The sequence below is a fragment of the Mustelus asterias genome, chromosome 6 (assembly GCF_964213995.1).
Source record: "Mustelus asterias chromosome 6, sMusAst1.hap1.1, whole genome shotgun sequence".
Taxonomy (NCBI): Eukaryota; Metazoa; Chordata; class Chondrichthyes; order Carcharhiniformes; family Triakidae; genus Mustelus; species Mustelus asterias.
Genome location: NC_135806.1, coordinates 1,579,680 through 1,599,048, shown reverse-complemented (window position 1 = coordinate 1,599,048; position 19,369 = coordinate 1,579,680). Strand labels below are relative to the sequence as shown.

Below are 19,369 nucleotides of genomic sequence, written 5' to 3'. Positions count from 1 at the left end.
GAAAGCTAGTGGCTTTTGCTACCAAATAAACCTGTTGTACTTTAACCTGGTGTTGTGAGACTTCTTACTGTGGCTCACACAACACACATGGCCCCATCACAGTGTGGGAAGGGCCGGGACCAGAGCGAGGAGGCGGGGCCAGAGCGAGGGGGCGGACTCAGAGCGAGGGGCGGGGCAAGAGCGAGGGGGCGGAAACAGAGCGAGGGGACGGACTCAGAGCGAGGGGCGGGGCAAGAGCGAGGGGACGGAACCACAGTGAGGGGGCGGGGCGTCTCCTGGCTGCCGCAAAGTGTCGCGCACCGGGGTGAATCTGCTTTACGGCAGGCGGGCAGTTTGAACGGAGAGAAAGTGCCGGAGCGGAGCGGCGGGAGCGGGAGTTGGGCCCCGGGAGGCGGCAGTGAGCGAGCGGGTTACAGCCGGGTCGGGGAGGCACTGAGCTCGCGCCCGGGGTTTTGTTTCGCCATCAGTTTGTCTCCCCGCCAATCGCGTCACCAAGGTAACGGCTGGGCAACAAGGGAACTGCAGCATCAATAACGACCCCATAACCCCCAACACACACCAAACCCCAAAACCCCCTCCCCAATAACCCCCAACACACACCAAACCCCAAAACCCCCTCCCCCATAACCCCCAACACACACCAAACCCCAAAACCCCCTCCCTCATAACCCCCAACACACACCAAACCCCCTCCCCCATAACCCCCAACACACACCAAACCCCCTCCCCCATAACCCCCAACACACACCAAACCCCCTCCCCCATAACCCCCAACACACACCAAACCCCAAAACCCCCTCCCCCATAACCCCCAACACACACCAAACCCCAGAACCCCCTCCCCAATAACCCCCAACACACACCAAACCCCAAAACCCCCTCCCCCATAACCCCCAACACACACCAAACCGCAAAACCCCTCCCCCATAGAACATAGAACATTACAGCGCAGAACAGGCCCTTCGGCCCACGATGTTGCACCGACCAGTTAAAAAAAAAAAAAACCTGTGACCCTCCAACCTAAACCAATTTCTTTTCGTCCATGAACCTATCTACGGATCTCTTAAACGCCCCCAAACTAGGCGCATTTACTACTGATGCTGGCAGGGCATTCCAATCCCTCACCACCCTCTGGGTAAAGAACCTACCCCTGACATCGGTTCTATAACTACCCCCCCTCAATTTAAAGCCATGCCCCCTCGTGCTGGATTTCTCCATCAGAGGAAAAAGGCTATCACTATCCACCCTATCTAAACCTCTAATCATCTTATATGTTTCAATAAGATCCCCTCTTAGCCGCCGCCTTTCCAGCGAAAACAATCCCAAATCCCTCAGCCTCTCCTCATAGGATCTCCCCTCCATACCAGGCAACATCCTGGTAAACCTCCTCTGCACCCTCTCCAAAGCCTCCACATCCTTCCTGTAATGTGGGGACCAGAACTGCACACAGTACTCCAAGTGCGGCCGCACCAGAGTTGTGTACAGTTGCAACATAACGCTACGACTCCTAAATTCAATCCCCCTACCAATAAACGCCAAGACACCATATGCCTTCTTAACAACCTTATCTACTTGATTCCCAACTTTCAGGGATCTATGCACACATACACCTAGATCCCTCTGCTCCTCCACACTATTCAAAGTCCTCCCGTTAGCCCTATACTCAACACATCTGTTATTCCTACCAAAGTGAATTACCTCACACTTCTCCGCATTAAACTCCATCCGCCACCTCTCGGCCCAACTTTGCAACCTGTCTAAGTCTTCCTGCAAACTACGACACCCTTCCTCACTGTCTACCACACCACCGACTTTGGTGTCATCAGCAAATTTGCTAATCCACCCAACTATACCCTCATCCAGATCATTAATAAATATTACAAACAGCAGTGGCCCCAAAACAGATCCCTGAGGTACACCACTTGTAACCGCACTCCATGATGAATATTTACTATCAACCACCACCCTCTGTTTCCTATCCGCTAGCCAATTCCTGATCCAATTTCCTAGATCACCCCCAATCCCATACATCTGCATTTTCTGCAGAAGCCTACCATGGTGAACCTTATCAAACGCCTTACTAAAATCCATATATACCACGTCCACTGCCTTGCCCCCATCCACCTCCTTGGTCACTTTCTCAAAAAACTCAATAAGGTTAGTAAGGCACGACCTACCTGCCACAAAACCATGCTGACTATCACCTATCAATTCATTACTCTCCAAATAACTATAAATCCTATCCCTTATAATTTTTTCCAACATCTTGCCGACAACAGAAGTGAGACTCACCGGTCTATAATTCCCGGGGAAGTCTCTGTTCCCCTTCTTAAACAATGGGACAACATTCGCTAACCTCCAATCTTCTGGTACTATACCAGAGGCCAACGACGACCTGAAGATCAGAGCCAGAGGCTCTGCAATCACTTCTCTTGCCTCCCAGAGAATCCTTGGATAAATCCCATCCGGACCAGGGGATTTATCTATTTTCAGACCCTCCAGAATATCCTGCACATCCTCCTTATCAACTGTAATACTGTCTATTCTACTCCCTTGCAACCCAGTGTCCTCCTCAGCTATATTCATGTCCCCTTGCGTGAACACCGAAGAGAAATATTGGTTCAATGCTTCACCATAACCCCCAACACACCCCAAACCCCCCTCCCCATAACCCCCAACACACACCAAACCCCAAAACCCCCTCCCCCATAACCCCCAACACACACCAAACCCCAAAACCCCCTCCCCAATAACCCCCAACACACACCAAACCCCAAAACCCCCTCCCCCATAACCCCCAACACACACCAAACCCCAAAACCCCCTCCCCAATAACCCCTAACACACACCAAACCCCCTCCCCCATAACCCCCAACACACACCAAACCGCAAACCCCCTCCCCCATAACCCCCAACACACCCCAAACCCCCCTCCCCATAACCCCCAACACACACAAAACCCCAAAAGCCCCTCCCCATAACCCCCAACACACACCAAACCCCAAAACCCCCTCCCCCATAACCGCCAACACACACCAAACCCCAAAACCCCCTCCCCCATAACCCCCAACACACCCCAAACCCCCCTCCCCATAACCCCCAACACACACCAAACCCCAAAACCCCCTCCCCCATAACCCCCAACACACACCAAACCCCAAAACCCCCTCCCTCATAACCCCCAACACACACCAAACCCCCTCCCCCATAACCCCCAACACACACCAAACCGCACACCCCCTCCCCCAGAACCCCCAACACACACCAAACCCCCTCCCCCATAACCCCCAACACACACCAAACCCCAAAACCCCCTCCCCCATAACCCCCAACACACACCAAACCCCCAAACCCCCTCCCCAATAACCCCCAACACACACCAAACCCCAAACCCCCTCCCCAATAACCCCCAACACACACCAAACCCCAAAACCCCCTCCCCCATAACCCCCAACACACACCAAACCCCAAAACCCCCTCCCTCATAACCCCCAACACACACCAAACCCCCTCCCCCATAACCCCCAACACACACCAAACCCCCTCCCCCATAACCCCCAACACACACCAAACCCCAAAACCCCCTCCCCCATAACCCCCAACACACACCAAACCCCAAAACCCCCTCCCCAATAACCCCCAACACACACCAAACCCCCTCCCCCATAACCCCCAACACACACCAAACCGCAAAACCCCCTCCCCCATAACCCCCAACACACCCCAAACCCCCCTCCCCATAACCCCCAACACACACCAAACCCCAAAACCCCCTCCCCCATAACCCCCAACACACACCAAACCCCAAAACCCCCTCCCCAATAACCCCCAACACACACCAAACCCCAAAACCCCCTCCCCCATAACCCCCAACACACACCAAACCCCAAAACCCCCTCCCCAATAACCCCTAACACACACCAAACCCCCTCCCCCATACCCCCAACACACACCAAACCGCAAACCCCCTCCCCCATAACCCCCAACACACCCCAAACCCCCCTCCCCATAACCCCCAACACACACAAAACCCCCAAAAGCCCCTCCCCATAACCCCCACACACACCCAAACCCCAAAACCCCCTCCCCCATAACCGCCAACACACACCAAACCCCAAAACCCCCTCCCCCATAACCCCCAACACACCCCAAACCCCCCTCCCCATAACCCCCAACACACACCAAACCCCAAAACCCCCTACCCCATAACCCCCAACACACACCAAACCCCAAAACCCCCTCCCCAATAACCCCCAACACACACCAAACCCCAAAACCCCCTCCCCCATAACCCCCAACACACACCAAACCCCAAAACCCCCTCCCCCATAACCCCCAACACACACCAAACCCCAAAACCCCCTCCCCCATAACCCCCAACACACACCAAACCCCAAAACCCCCTCCCCAATAACCCCCAACACACACCAAACCCCAAAACCCCCTCCCCCATAACCCCCAACACACACCAAACCCCAAAACCCCCTCCCCCATAACCCCCAACACACATCAAACCCCAAAACCCCCTCCCCCATTACCCCCAACACACACCAAACCCCAAAACTCCCTCCCCCATAACCCCCAACACACACCAAACCCCAAAACCCCCTCCCCCATAACTCCCAACACACACCAAACTCCAAAACCCCCACCCGCATAACCCCCAACACACACCAAACCCCAAAACCCCCTCCCCCATAACCCCCAACACACACCAAAGCCCAAAACCCCCTCCCCATAACCCCCAACACACACCAAACCCCAAAACCCCCTCCCCAATAACACCTCTCCCCAATAACCCCCCTCCCCAATAACCCCCAACACAAACCAAAACCCCCTCCCCCATAACCACCAACACACACCAACCCCAAAACCCACTCCCCAATAACCTCTCTTCCCAATAACCCCCCTCCCCAATAACCCGCAATACACCCCTCCCCTATAACCCCCAACGCCCCCCTCCCCAAGAACCCCCAACGCCCCCCTCCCCAATAATCCCCAACGCCCCCTCCCCAATAACCCCCAACGCCCCCCTCCCCAATAACCCCCAAAGCCCCCCTCCCCAAGAACCCCCAACGCCCCCCTCCCCAAGAACACCCAACGCCACTCCCCCAAGAACCCCCAACACCCCCCTCCCCAATAACCCCCAACGGCCCCCTCCCCAAGAACCCCCAACGGCCCCCTCCCCAAGAACCCCCAACGGCCCCCTCCCCAATAACCCCCAATGCTCCCCTCGCCAATAACCCCCAATGCTCCCCTCCCCAATAACCCCCAATGCTCCCCTCCCCAATAACCCCCAATGCTCCCCTCCCCAATAACCCCCAACGACCCCTCCCCAATAACACCCAACGCCCCCTCCCCAATAACCCCCAACGCCCCCCTCCCCAATAATCCCCAACGCCCCCCTCCCCAATAATCCCCAACGCCCCCTCCCCAATAACCCCCAACGCCCCCCTCCACAATAACCCCCAAAGCCCCCCTCCCCAAGAACCCCCAACGCCCCCCTCCCCAAGAACCCCCAACGCCACTCCCCCAAGAACCCCCAACGCCCCCCTCCCCAATAACCCCCAACGGCTCCCTCCCCAAGAACCCGCAACGGCCCACTCCCCAAGAACCCCCAGCGCCCCCTCCCCAATAACCCCAAACGCCCCCCTCCCCAATAACCCCCAATGCTCCCCTCCCCAATAACCCCCAATGCTCCCCTCCCCAATAACCCCCAACGACCCCTCCCCAATAACCCCCAACGCCCCCCTCCCCAATAACCCCCAACGCCCCCCTCCCCAATAACCCCCAACGCCCCCCTCCCCAATAACCCCCAACGCCCCCCTCCCCAATAACCCCCAACGCCCCCCTCCCCAATAACCCCCAACGCCCCCCTCCCCAATAACCCCCAACACCCCCCTCCCCAATAACCTCCAACGCCCCCCTCCCCAAGAACCCCCAAAGCCCCCTCCCCAAGAACCCCCAACGCCCCCCTCCCCAAGAACCCCCAACGCCCCCCTCCCCAAGAACCCTCAACGCCCCCCTCCCCAAGAACCCTCAACGCCCCCCTCGCCAAGAACCGCCAGCGCCCCCTCCCCAAGAACCCTCAGCGCCCCCCTGCCCAAGAACCGCCAGCGCACCGCTGGCCAAGAAGCCCCAGCGCCCCCCTCCCCAAGAACCCCCAACGCCCCCCTCCCCAAGTACCCCCAGCGCCCCCCTCCCCAAGAACCCCCAGCGCCCCCCTCCCCAAGAACCCCCAGCGCCCCCCTCCCCAAGAACCCCCAGCGCCCCCCTCCCCAAGAACCCCCAGCGCCCCCTCCCCAAGAACCCCCAGCGCCCCCCTCCCCAAGAAACCCCAGCGCCCCCCTCCCCAAGAACCCCCAGCGCCCCCCTCCCCAAGAACCCCCAGCGCCCCCCTCCCCAAGAACCCCCAGCGCCCCCCACCCCAAGAACCCCCAGCGCCCCCCTCCCCAAGAACCCCCAGCGCCCCCCTCCCCAAGAACCCCCAGCGCCCCCCTCCCCAAGAACCCCCAGCGCCCCCCTTCCCAAGAACCCCCAGCGCCCCCTCCCCAAGAACCCCCAGCGCCCCCCTCCCCAAGAACCCCCAGCGCCCCCCTCCCCAAGAACCCCCAGCGCCCCCCTCCCCGAGAACCCCCAGCGCCCCCCTCCCCGAGAACCCCCAGCGCCCCCCTCCCCGAGAACCCCCAGCGCCCCCCTCCCCGAGAACCCCCAGCGCCCCCCTCCCCGAGAACCCCCAGCGCCCCCCTCCCCGAGAACCCCCAGCGCCCCCCTCCCCGAGAACCCCCAGCGCCCCCCTCCCCGAGAACCCCCAGCGCCCCCCTCCCCGAGAACCCCCAGCGCCCCCCTCCCCGAGAACCCCCAGCGCCCCCCTCCCCGAGAACCCCCAGCGCCCCCCTCCCCGAGAACCCCCAGCGCCCCCCTCCCCGAGAACCCCCAGCGCCCCCCTCCCCGAGAACCCCCAGCGCCCCCCTCCCCGAGAACCCCCAGCGCCCCCCTCCCCGAGAACCCCCAGCGCCCCCCTCCCCGAGAACCCCCAGCGCCCCCCTCCCCGAGAACCCCCAGCGCCCCCCTCCCCGAGAACCCCCAGCGCCCCCCTCCCCGAGAACCCCCAGCGCCCCCCTCCCCGAGAACCCCCAGCGCCCCCCTCCCCGAGAACCCCCAGCGCCCCCCTCCCCGAGAACCCCCAGCGCCCCCCTCCCCGAGAACCCCCAGCGCCCCCCTCCCCGAGAACCCCCAGCGCCCCCCTCCCCGAGAACCCCCAGCGCCCCCCTCCCCGAGAACCCCCAGCGCCCCCCTCCCCGAGAACCCCCAGCGCCCCCCTCCCCGAGAACCCCCAGCGCCCCCTCCCCAAGAACCCCCAGCGCCCCCCTCCCCAAGAACCCCCAGCGCCCCCCACCCCAAGAACCCCCAGCGCCCCCCTCCCCAAGAACCCCCAGCGCCCCCCTCCCCAAGAACCCCCAGCGCCCCCCTCCCCAAGAACCCCCAGCGCCCCCCTTCCCAAGAACCCCCAGCGCCCCCTCCCCAAGAACCCCCAGCGCCCCCCTCCCCAAGAACCCCCAGCGCCCCCTCCCCAAGAACCCTCAGCGCCCCCCTGCCCAAGAACCGCCAGCGCACCGCTGGCCAAGAAGCCCCAGCGCCCCCCTCCCCAAGAACCCCCAACGCCCCCCTCCCCAAGTACCCCCAGCGCCCCCCTCCCCAAGAACCCCCAGCGCCCCCCTCCCCAAGAACCCCCAGCGCCCCCCTCCCCAAGAACCCCCAGCGCCCCCCTCCCCAAGAACCCCCAGCGCCCCCTCCCCAAGAACCCCCAGCGCCCCCCTCCCCAAGAAACCCCAGCGCCCCCCTCCCCAAGAACCCCCAGCGCCCCCCTCCCCAAGAACCCCCAGCGCCCCCCTCCCCAAGAACCCCCAGCGCCCCCCACCCCAAGAACCCCCAGCGCCCCCCTCCCCAAGAACCCCCAGCGCCCCCCTCCCCAAGAACCCCCAGCGCCCCCCTCCCCAAGAACCCCCAGCGCCCCCCTTCCCAAGAACCCCCAGCGCCCCCTCCCCAAGAACCCCCAGCGCCCCCCTCCCCAAGAACCCCCAGCGCCCCCCTCCCCAAGAACCCCCAGCGCCCCCCTCCCCGAGAACCCCCAGCGCCCCCCTCCCCGAGAACCCCCAGCGCCCCCCTCCCCGAGAACCCCCAGCGCCCCCCTCCCCGAGAACCCCCAGCGCCCCCCTCCCCGAGAACCCCCAGCGCCCCCCTCCCCGAGAACCCCCAGCGCCCCCCTCCCCGAGAACCCCCAGCGCCCCCCTCCCCGAGAACCCCCAGCGCCCCCCTCCCCGAGAACCCCCAGCGCCCCCCTCCCCGAGAACCCCCAGCGCCCCCCTCCCCGAGAACCCCCAGCGCCCCCCTCCCCGAGAACCCCCAGCGCCCCCCTCCCCGAGAACCCCCAGCGCCCCCCTCCCCGAGAACCCCCAGCGCCCCCCTCCCCGAGAACCCCCAGCGCCCCCCTCCCCGAGAACCCCCAGCGCCCCCCTCCCCGAGAACCCCCAGCGCCCCCCTCCCCGAGAACCCCCAGCGCCCCCCTCCCCGAGAACCCCCAGCGCCCCCCTCCCCGAGAACCCCCAGCGCCCCCCTCCCCGAGAACCCCCAGCGCCCCCCTCCCCGAGAACCCCCAGCGCCCCCCTCCCCGAGAACCCCCAGCGCCCCCCTCCCCGAGAACCCCCAGCGCCCCCCTCCCCGAGAACCCCCAGCGCCCCCCTCCCCGAGAACCCCCAGCGCCCCCCTCCCCGAGAACCCCCAGCGCCCCCCTCCCCGAGAACCCCCAGCGCCCCCCTCCCCGAGAACCCCCAGCGCCCCCCTCCCCGAGAACCCCCAGCGCCCCCCTCCCCGAGAACCCCCAGCGCCCCCCTCCCCGAGAACCCCCAGCGCCCCCCTCCCCGAGAACCCCCAGCGCCCCCCTCCCCGAGAACCCCCAGCGCCCCCCTCCCCGAGAACCCCCAGCGCCCCCCTCCCCGAGAACCCCCAGCGCCCCCCTCCCCGAGAACCCCCAGCGCCCCCCTCCCCGAGAACCCCCAGCGCCCCCCTCCCCGAGAACCCCCAGCGCCCCCCTCCCCGAGAACCCCCAGCGCCCCCCTCCCCGAGAACCCCCAGCGCCCCCCTCCCCGAGAACCCCCAGCGCCCCCCTCCCCGAGAACCCCCAGCGCCCCCCTCCCCGAGAACCCCCAGCGCCCCCCTCCCCGAGAACCCCCAGCGCCCCCCTCCCCGAGAACCCCCAGCGCCCCCCTCCCCGAGAACCCCCAGCGCCCCCCTCCCCGAGAACCCCCAGCGCCCCCCTCCCCGAGAACCCCCAGCGCCCCCCTCCCCGAGAACCCCCAGCGCCCCCCTCCCCGAGAACCCCCAGCGCCCCCCTCCCCGAGAACCCCCAGCGCCCCCCTCCCCGAGAACCCCCAGCGCCCCCCTCCCCGAGAACCCCCAGCGCCCCCCTCCCCGAGAACCCCCAGCGCCCCCCTCCCCGAGAACCCCCAGCGCCCCCCTCCCCGAGAACCCCCAGCGCCCCCCTCCCCGAGAACCCCCAGCGCCCCCCTCCCCGAGAACCCCCAGCGCCCCCCTCCCCGAGAACCCCCAGCGCCCCCCTCCCCGAGAACCCCCAGCGCCCCCCTCCCCGAGAACCCCCAGCGCCCCCCTCCCCGAGAACCCCCAGCGCCCCCCTCCCCGAGAACCCCCAGCGCCCCCCTCCCCGAGAACCCCCAGCGCCCCCCTCCCCGAGAACCCCCAGCGCCCCCCTCCCCGAGAACCCCCAGCGCCCCCCTCCCCGAGAACCCCCAGCGCCCCCCTCCCCGAGAACCCCCAGCGCCCCCCTCCCCGAGAACCCCCAGCGCCCCCCTCCCCGAGAACCCCCAGCGCCCCCCTCCCCGAGAACCCCCAGCGCCCCCCTCCCCGAGAACCCCCAGCGCCCCCCTCCCCGAGAACCCCCAGCGCCCCCCTCCCCGAGAACCCCCAGCGCCCCCCTCCCCGAGAACCCCCAGCGCCCCCCTCCCCGAGAACCCCCAGCGCCCCCCTCCCCGAGAACCCCCAGCGCCCCCCTCCCCGAGAACCCCCAGCGCCCCCCTCCCCGAGAACCCCCAGCGCCCCCCTCCCCGAGAACCCCCAGCGCCCCCCTCCCCGAGAACCCCCAGCGCCCCCCTCCCCGAGAACCCCCAGCGCCCCCCTCCCCGAGAACCCCCAGCGCCCCCCTCCCCGAGAACCCCCAGCGCCCCCCTCCCCGAGAACCCCCAGCGCCCCCCTCCCCGAGAACCCCCAGCGCCCCCCTCCCCGAGAACCCCCAGCGCCCCCCTCCCCGAGAACCCCCAGCGCCCCCCTCCCCGAGAACCCCCAGCGCCCCCCTCCCCGAGAACCCCCAGCGCCCCCCTCCCCGAGAACCCCCAGCGCCCCCCTCCCCGAGAACCCCCAGCGCCCCCCTCCCCGAGAACCCCCAGCGCCCCCCTCCCCGAGAACCCCCAGCGCCCCCCTCCCCGAGAACCCCCAGCGCCCCCCTCCCCGAGAACCCCCAGCGCCCCCCTCCCCGAGAACCCCCAGCGCCCCCCTCCCCGAGAACCCCCAGCGCCCCCCTCCCCGAGAACCCCCAGCGCCCCCCTCCCCGAGAACCCCCAGCGCCCCCCTCCCCGAGAACCCCCAGCGCCCCCCTCCCCGAGAACCCCCAGCGCCCCCCTCCCCGAGAACCCCCAGCGCCCCCCTCCCCGAGAACCCCCAGCGCCCCCCTCCCCGAGAACCCCCAGCGCCCCCCTCCCCGAGAACCCCCAGCGCCCCCCTCCCCGAGAACCCCCAGCGCCCCCCTCCCCGAGAACCCCCAGCGCCCCCCTCCCCGAGAACCCCCAGCGCCCCCCTCCCCGAGAACCCCCAGCGCCCCCCTCCCCGAGAACCCCCAGCGCCCCCCTCCCCGAGAACCCCCAGCGCCCCCCTCCCCGAGAACCCCCAGCGCCCCCCTCCCCGAGAACCCCCAGCGCCCCCCTCCCCGAGAACCCCCAGCGCCCCCCTCCCCGAGAACCCCCAGCGCCCCCCTCCCCGAGAACCCCCAGCGCCCCCCTCCCCGAGAACCCCCAGCGCCCCCCTCCCCGAGAACCCCCAGCGCCCCCCTCCCCGAGAACCCCCAGCGCCCCCCTCCCCGAGAACCCCCAGCGCCCCCCTCCCCGAGAACCCCCAGCGCCCCCCTCCCCGAGAACCCCCAGCGCCCCCCTCCCCGAGAACCCCCAGCGCCCCCCTCCCCGAGAACCCCCAGCGCCCCCCTCCCCGAGAACCCCCAGCGCCCCCCTCCCCGAGAACCCCCAGCGCCCCCCTCCCCGAGAACCCCCAGCGCCCCCCTCCCCGAGAACCCCCAGCGCCCCCCTCCCCGAGAACCCCCAGCGCCCCCCTCCCCGAGAACCCCCAGCGCCCCCCTCCCCGAGAACCCCCAGCGCCCCCCTCCCCGAGAACCCCCAGCGCCCCCCTCCCCGAGAACCCCCAGCGCCCCCCTCCCCGAGAACCCCCAGCGCCCCCCTCCCCGAGAACCCCCAGCGCCCCCCTCCCCGAGAACCCCCAGCGCCCCCCTCCCCGAGAACCCCCAGCGCCCCCCTCCCCGAGAACCCCCAGCGCCCCCCTCCCCGAGAACCCCCAGCGCCCCCCTCCCCGAGAACCCCCAGCGCCCCCCTCCCCGAGAACCCCCAGCGCCCCCCTCCCCGAGAACCCCCAACGCCCCCCTCCCCGAGAACCCCCAACGCCCCCCTCCCCGAGAACCCCCAACGCCCCCCTCCCCGAGAACCCCCAACGCCCCCCTCCCCGAGAACCCCCAACGCCCCCCTCCCCGAGAACCCCCAACGCCCCCCTCCCCGAGAACCCCCAACGCCCCCCTCCCCGAGAACCCCCAACGCCCCCCTCCCCGAGAACCCCCAGCGCCCCCCTCCCCGAGAACCCCCAGCGCCCCCCTCCCCGAGAACCCCCAGCGCCCCCCTCCCCGAGAACCCCCAGCGCCCCCCTCCCCGAGAACCCCCAGCGCCCCCCTCCCCGAGAACCCCCAGCGCCCCCCTCCCCGAGAACCCCCAGCGCCCCCCTCCCCGAGAACCCCCAGCGCCCCCCTCCCCGAGAACCCCCAGCGCCCCCCTCCCCGAGAACCCCCAGCGCCCCCCTCCCCGAGAACCCCCAGCGCCCCCCTCCCCGAGAACCCCCAGCGCCCCCCTCCCCGAGAACCCCCAGCGCCCCCCTCCCCGAGAACCCCCAGCGCCCCCCTCCCCGAGAACCCCCAGCGCCCCCCTCCCCGAGAACCCCCAGCGCCCCCCTCCCCGAGAACCCCCAGCGCCCCCCTCCCCGAGAACCCCCAGCGCCCCCCTCCCCGAGAACCCCCAGCGCCCCCCTCCCCGAGAACCCCCAGCGCCCCCCTCCCCGAGAACCCCCAGCGCCCCCCTCCCCGAGAACCCCCAGCGCCCCCCTCCCCGAGAACCCCCAGCGCCCCCCTCCCCGAGAACCCCCAGCGCCCCCCTCCCCGAGAACCCCCAGCGCCCCCCTCCCCGAGAACCCCCAGCGCCCCCCTCCCCGAGAACCCCCAGCGCCCCCCTCCCCGAGAACCCCCAGCGCCCCCCTCCCCGAGAACCCCCAGCGCCCCCCTCCCCGAGAACCCCCAGCGCCCCCCTCCCCGAGAACCCCCAGCGCCCCCCTCCCCGAGAACCCCCAGCGCCCCCCTCCCCGAGAACCCCCAGCGCCCCCCTCCCCGAGAACCCCCAGCGCCCCCCTCCCCGAGAACCCCCAGCGCCCCCCTCCCCGAGAACCCCCAGCGCCCCCCTCCCCGAGAACCCCCAGCGCCCCCCTCCCCGAGAACCCCCAGCGCCCCCCTCCCCGAGAACCCCCAGCGCCCCCCTCCCCGAGAACCCCCAGCGCCCCCCTCCCCGAGAACCCCCAGCGCCCCCCTCCCCGAGAACCCCCAGCGCCCCCCTCCCCGAGAACCCCCAGCGCCCCCCTCCCCGAGAACCCCCAGCGCCCCCCTCCCCGAGAACCCCCAGCGCCCCCCTCCCCGAGAACCCCCAGCGCCCCCCTCCCCGAGAACCCCCAGCGCCCCCCTCCCCGAGAACCCCCAGCGCCCCCCTCCCCGAGAACCCCCAGCGCCCCCCTCCCCGAGAACCCCCAGCGCCCCCCTCCCCGAGAACCCCCAGCGCCCCCCTCCCCGAGAACCCCCAGCGCCCCCCTCCCCGAGAACCCCCAGCGCCCCCCTCCCCGAGAACCCCCAGCGCCCCCCTCCCCGAGAACCCCCAGCGCCCCCCTCCCCGAGAACCCCCAGCGCCCCCCTCCCCGAGAACCCCCAACGACCCCCTCCCCGAGAACCCCCAACGCCCCCCTCCCCGAGAACCCCCAACGCCCCCCTCCCCGAGAACCCCCAACGCCCCCCTCCCCGAGAACCCCCAACGCCCCCCTCCCCGAGAACCCCCAACGCCCCCCTCCCCGAGAACCCCCAACGCCCCCCTCCCCGAGAACCCCCAACGCCCGCCTCCCCGAGAACCCCCAACGCCCCCCTCCCCGAGAACCCCCAACGCCCCCCTCCCCGAGAACCCCCAACGCCCCCCTCCCCGAGAACCCCCAACGCCCCCCTCCCCGAGAACCCCCAACGCCCCCCTCCCCGAGAACCCCCAACGCCCCCCTCCCCGAGAACCCCCAACGCCCCCCTCCCCGAGAACCCCCAACGCCCCCCTCCCCGAGAACCCCCAACGCCCCCCTCCCCGAGAACCCCCAACGCCCCCCTCCCCGAGAACCCCCAACGCCCCCCTCCCCGAGAACCCCCAACGCCCCCCTCCCCGAGAACCCACAGCGCCCCCCTCCCCGAGAACCCCCAGCGCCCCCCTCCCCGAGAACCCCCAGCGCCCCCCTCCCCGAGAACCCCCAACGCCCCCCTCCCCGAGAACCCCCAACGCCCCCCTCCCCGAGAACCCCCAACGCCCCCCTCCCCGAGAACCCACAGCGCCCCCCTCCCCGAGAACCCCCAGCGCCCCCCTCCCCGAGAACCCCCAGCGCCCCCCTCCCCGAGAACCCCCAACGCCCCCCTCCCCGAGAACCCCCAACGCCCCCCTCCCCGAGAACCCCCAACGCCCCCCTCCCCGAGAACCCCCAACGCCCCCCTCCCCGAGAACCCCCAACGCCCCCCTCCCCGAGAACCCCCAACGCCCCCCTCCCCGAGAACCCCCAACGCCCCCCTCCCCGAGAACCCCCAACACACGCCAACCCCCAAAAACCCCTCCCACAATAACCCCCAAACCCCCTCCTCGATAACCCCCAAAACCCCCACCCCCGTAACCCCCAACGCCCCCTCCCCCACGACCCCCAACGCCCCCTCCCCAACGACCCCCAACGCCCCCTCCCCCACGACCCCCAACGCCCCCTCCCCCACGACCCCCAACGCCCCCTCCCCCACGACCCCCAACGCCCCCTCCCCCACGACCCCCAACGCCCCCTCCCCCACGACCCCCAACGCCCCCTCCCCCACGACCCCCAACGCCCCCTCCCCCACGACCCCCAACGCCCCCTCCCCCACGACCCCCAACGCCCCCTCCCCCACGACCCCCAACGCCCCCTCCCCCACGACCCCCAACGCCCCCTCCCCCACGACCCCCAACGCCCCCTCCCCCACGACCCCCAACGCCCCCTCCCCCACGACCCCCAACGCCCCCTCCCCCACGACCCCCAACGCCCCCTCCCCCACGACCCCCAACGCCCCCTCCCCCACGACCCCCAACGCCCCCTCCCCCACGACCCCCAACGCCCCCTCCCCCACGACCCCCAACGCCCCCTCCCCCACGACCCCCAACGCCCCCTCCCCCACGACCCCCAACGCCCCCTCCCCCACGACCCCCAACGCCCCCTCCCCCACGACCCCCAACGCCCCCTCCCCCACGACCCCCAACGCCCCCTCCCCCACGACCCCCAACGCCCCCTCCCCCACGACCCCCAACGCCCCCTCCCCACGACCCCCAACGCCCCCTCCCCACGGCCCCCAACGCCCCCTCCCCACGGCCCCCAACGCCCCCTCCCCACGGCCCCCAACGCCCCCTCCCCACGGCCCCCAACGCCCCCTCCCCACGGCCCCCAACGCCCCCTCCCCACGGCCCCCAACGCCCCCTCCCCACGGCCCCCAACGCCCCCTCCCCACGGCCCCCAACGCCCCCTCCCCCACGGCCCCCAACGCCCCCTCCCCCACGGCCCCCAACGCCCCCTCCCCCACGGCCCCCAACGCCCCCGCCCCCACGGCCCCCAACGCCCCCTCCCCCACGGCCCCCAACGCCCCCTCCCCCACGGCCCCCAACGCCCCCTCCCCCACGGCCCCCAACGCCCCCTCCCCCACGGCCCCCAACGCCCCCTCCCCCACGGCCCCCAACGCCCCCTCCCCCACGGCCCCCAACGCCCCCTCCCCCACGGCCCCCAACGCCCCCTCCCCCACGGCCCCCAACGCCCCCTCCCCCACGGCCCCCAACGCCCCCTCCCCCACGGCCCCCAACGCCCCCTCCCCCACGGCCCCCAACGCCCCCTCCCCCACGGCCCCCAACGCCCCCTCCCCCACGGCCCCCAACGCCCCCTCCCCCACGGCCCCCAACGCCCCCTCCCCCACGGCCCCCAACGCCCCCTCCCCCACGGCCCCCAACGCCCCCTCCCCCACGGCCCCCAACGCCCCCTCCCCCACGGCCCCCAACGCCCCCTCCCCCACGGCCCCCAACGCCCCCTCCCCCACGGCCCCCAACGCCCCCTCCCCCACGGCCCCCAACGCCCCCTCCCCCACGGCCCCCAACGCCCCCTCCCCCACGGCCCCCAACGCCCCCTCCCCCACGGCCCCCAACGCCCCCTCCCCCACGGCCCCCAACGCCCCCTCCCCCACGGCCCCCAACGCCCCCTCCCCCACGGCCCCCAACGCCCCCTCCCCCACGGCCCCCAACGCCCCCTCCCCCACGGCCCCCAACGCCCCCTCCCCCACGGCCCCCAACGCCCCCTCCCCCACGGCCCCCAACGCCCCCTCCCCCACGGCCCCCAACGCCCCCTCCCCCACGGCCCCCAACGCCCCCTCCCCGATTTTAGAGTCCTATGGACCCGGACCCCAAGGTCCCTCTGATCCTCTACAGTACTAAGAGTCTTTCCCTTTATATTGTACTCCTTCATCCCATTTGAGCTGCCAAAATGGAACACTACGCATTTATCTGGGTTGAAGTCCATCTGCCACTTCTCCGCCCAGTCTTGCATCCTATCTATGTCCATCTGTAACTTCTGACATCCCTCCAGACTATCCACAACCCCACCAACCTTCGTGTCGTCGGCAAACTTACCAAGCCATCCCTCCACTTCCTCATCCAGGTCATTTATGAAAATGACAAACAGCAAGGGTCCCAGAACAGATCCCTGGGGCACACCACTGGTGACCGACCTCCATTTAGAAAAAGACCCATCTATACACACTCTCTGCCTCCTTTGGGCAAGCCAGTTCTGGATCCACAGGGGCAGCAGCCCCTTGGATGCCATGCCGTCTCACTTTTTCTAGAAGTCTTGCATGGGGGACTTTATCGAACGCCTTGCTAAAATCCATATAAACCACATCTACCGCTTTCCCTTTGTCAATGTGTTTAGTCACGTTTTCGAAGAACTCCACCAGGCTCGTAAGGCACGATCTGCCTTTGACAAAGCCATGCTGAGTATTCTTGAGCATACTAAACCTCTCTAAATGCTCATAAATCTTGTCCCTCAGGATCTTCTCCATCAGCTTACCAACCACTGAGGTTAGACTCACCGGTCGGTAATTTCCTGGCTATCCCTATTCCCCTCCGGCAATCCTCCGGCACCTCCCCCGTCTCCATCGACGACGCAAAGATCATCGCCAGAGGCTCTGCAATCTCTTCCCTCGCCTCCCACAGTAACCTGGGGTACATCCCATCGGACCCGGCGACTTATCTATCTTGATGCCATTCAAAGATTCCAGCACAACCTCTTTGTTAAAGTCCACATACTCGATCTTTTCAGTCCACCACAAGCCCGCAGTACATCCACCCAGATCCTTCTCCTCTGTGAAAACCGAGGCAAAATACTCATTAAGCACCTCTGCCATTTCTACTAGTTCCGTACAGACTTTCCCGCCTTCACCTTTTATAGGCCCTATTCCTTCACGTCTCATCCTTTTACTCTTCACATATTTATAGAACGCCTTAGGGTTTTCCTTAATCCTACCTGTGAAGGCCTTCTCATGACTCCTTCTGGCTCTCCTAATTTCCTCCTTTAGTCCCTTCCTACAAGCCGTAAACTCATCTAGATCCCTATCTTCGCCAAGCTCTCTGAACCTTTTGTATGCTTTCCTTTTCTTCTCAACTAGGTCCCACACAGCTTTCGTGCACCACGGTTTCTTTAACCTACCAACTCCTCCCTGTCTGCTCGGAACGTTGTCCTGTCGAACTCTCGACAGACATTCCTTGAAAAACTGCCACCTCTCTTCAGTACATTTCCCCGAGAATGCCTCCTTCCAATTTACTCCTCTAATTTGCTGCCTTATGTCTTCATATTTCCCCTTACTCCATATAAATGCTTTCCTAGCTTGCCTGATCCTCTCTTTTTCCAATGCAAGCATAAAGGAGATAGAGTTATGATCGCTATCCCCAAGATGCTCTCCCACTGAGAGACCTGACACCTGTCCAGGTTCATTGATTGGTCAGTATCAGATCAAGTACAGCCTCTCCTCTTGTAGGCTTGCCCACATGCTGTGTCAGGAAACGCTCCTGAACACACCTAACAAACTCCTTCCCATCCAATCCCCTTACCCTAGGGATATTCCAATCTATGTTTGGGAAATTAAAGTCTCCCATCACAACAACTCTGCTATTATTGCATCTCTTCAGGATCTGTTTCCCTATCTGCTCCTCCACCTCCCTGTTACTATTGGGCGGCCTATAGAAAACTCCCAGCAAAGTGATCGAAACCCTTCCCACTCCGAACTTCCATCCACAGAGACTCTGTAGACAATCCCTCCACAGCATACACCTTCTCTACAGCTGTGACACTATCCCTGATCAGCAGTGCCACTCCACCCCCTCTCTTGCCTCCCTCCCTGTCCTTCCTGAAACATCTGAATCAATTGAATTGTTTGCATGTTGATAAAATGCAAACTGGATATCAGGAGCTCTTTTTAAGTAGGTATCACTCTATTTGGTTTACTTCTGTATCATATAACAATGTGATATTACTTGGGATTTCCTGTCAATTTCAAATACTCAAGGAAAAGCCAAAACTCAAATTATGATCCTATCTGTGCCCTGCTCTTATGCTATGTCTGTTTTGCTCTTTGCAAAACATGACTAATGTATGTGCTTGATTTTGCATATTTTTATTGTTGATGTTATGTAACTATTGATTAATTGAAGGTTGTGTTCTTCCTACATCCAGACATTTTCAAGGACTTTTAAGTATTGGTTAAATGGAAAGATGTAAGTTATAATAAAATTATACCAAGAACAGGCCACCCCTGACCCCCAAGTTTGCTTCGCCATTCACTAAGATCAGAGTTGAATTTCTACCTCAACTTCATCTGCCTGTGCTATTCCCCGGGACCAACATATTCTCAGCATCTACTCAGTCAAGCCTCTTAAGAATTTTACATGTTTCAGTGGGATCACTTTTCTTTCTTCTCTAAACCCGAGGAACTACAGGCCAAACTTACTCAATATCACTCCTCAAAGGACAATCCCCTCATTCCAGGAGCTGGTCCCGTGACCTTTTGTTGTCTTCCCTGCAAGACAAATGTCTTTCCTTGAGTAAGGAAACCAATTAGCACCAACTGTTCCAGGTGTGATCTCACCAATGCCCAGTATAAATGTCGGAAGACATCTTCATTCTTCTGATCTGGTCCCTTTGTAACAAAACCTACACATCATTTGCCTTCCTAATTTTTGCTGAACCTTCTGTTATTCATATACAAGGTTAATCTGAATGCAAAAATTTTCTAGCACCTCACCATTCCAGAAGTATGTAACTTTTTTAGTTTTCCCCCCAAAGTGGATAACCTTTTACACTCATCACATTGTATTTCATCTGCCAAGTTCTTGCTCACTCATGGGCAGCACGGTGGCACAGTGGTTAGTGCTGCTATCTCACAGTGCCAGGCACTCGGGTTCAATTCTAACCTTGGGTGACTGTCTGTGTGGTGTTTACACGTTCTCCCTGTGTCTGCATAGGTTCCCTCCGGGTGCTCCGGTTTCTTTCCACACTCCAAAGATGTGCAGGTTAGGGTGGATTGTCCTTGGTGAATTGCCCCTTAGTGTCCCAAGATGTGTAGGTTTGGGGGATTACTGGAGTAAATACATGGGTTTCTGTCGATAGGACCTGAGTAAGATGCTCTGTTGAAGAGTTG

The 19,369-nt window shown here is 66.3% G+C and overlaps 1 protein-coding gene across 1 annotated transcript in view; it reads left to right on the top strand.

Annotated features, from left to right (window-relative positions):
* Positions 1 to 281: 281 nt before the first annotated feature.
* cntln (centlein, centrosomal protein) overlaps positions 282 to 19,369 on the top strand; it is a 420,736-nt gene continuing 401,648 nt past the window's right edge. The window contains exon 1 of the mRNA XM_078215313.1: positions 282 to 496. The gene's annotated coding sequence lies outside the window, so the exon portion shown is untranslated. The remainder of the gene's footprint in view (positions 497 to 19,369) is intronic.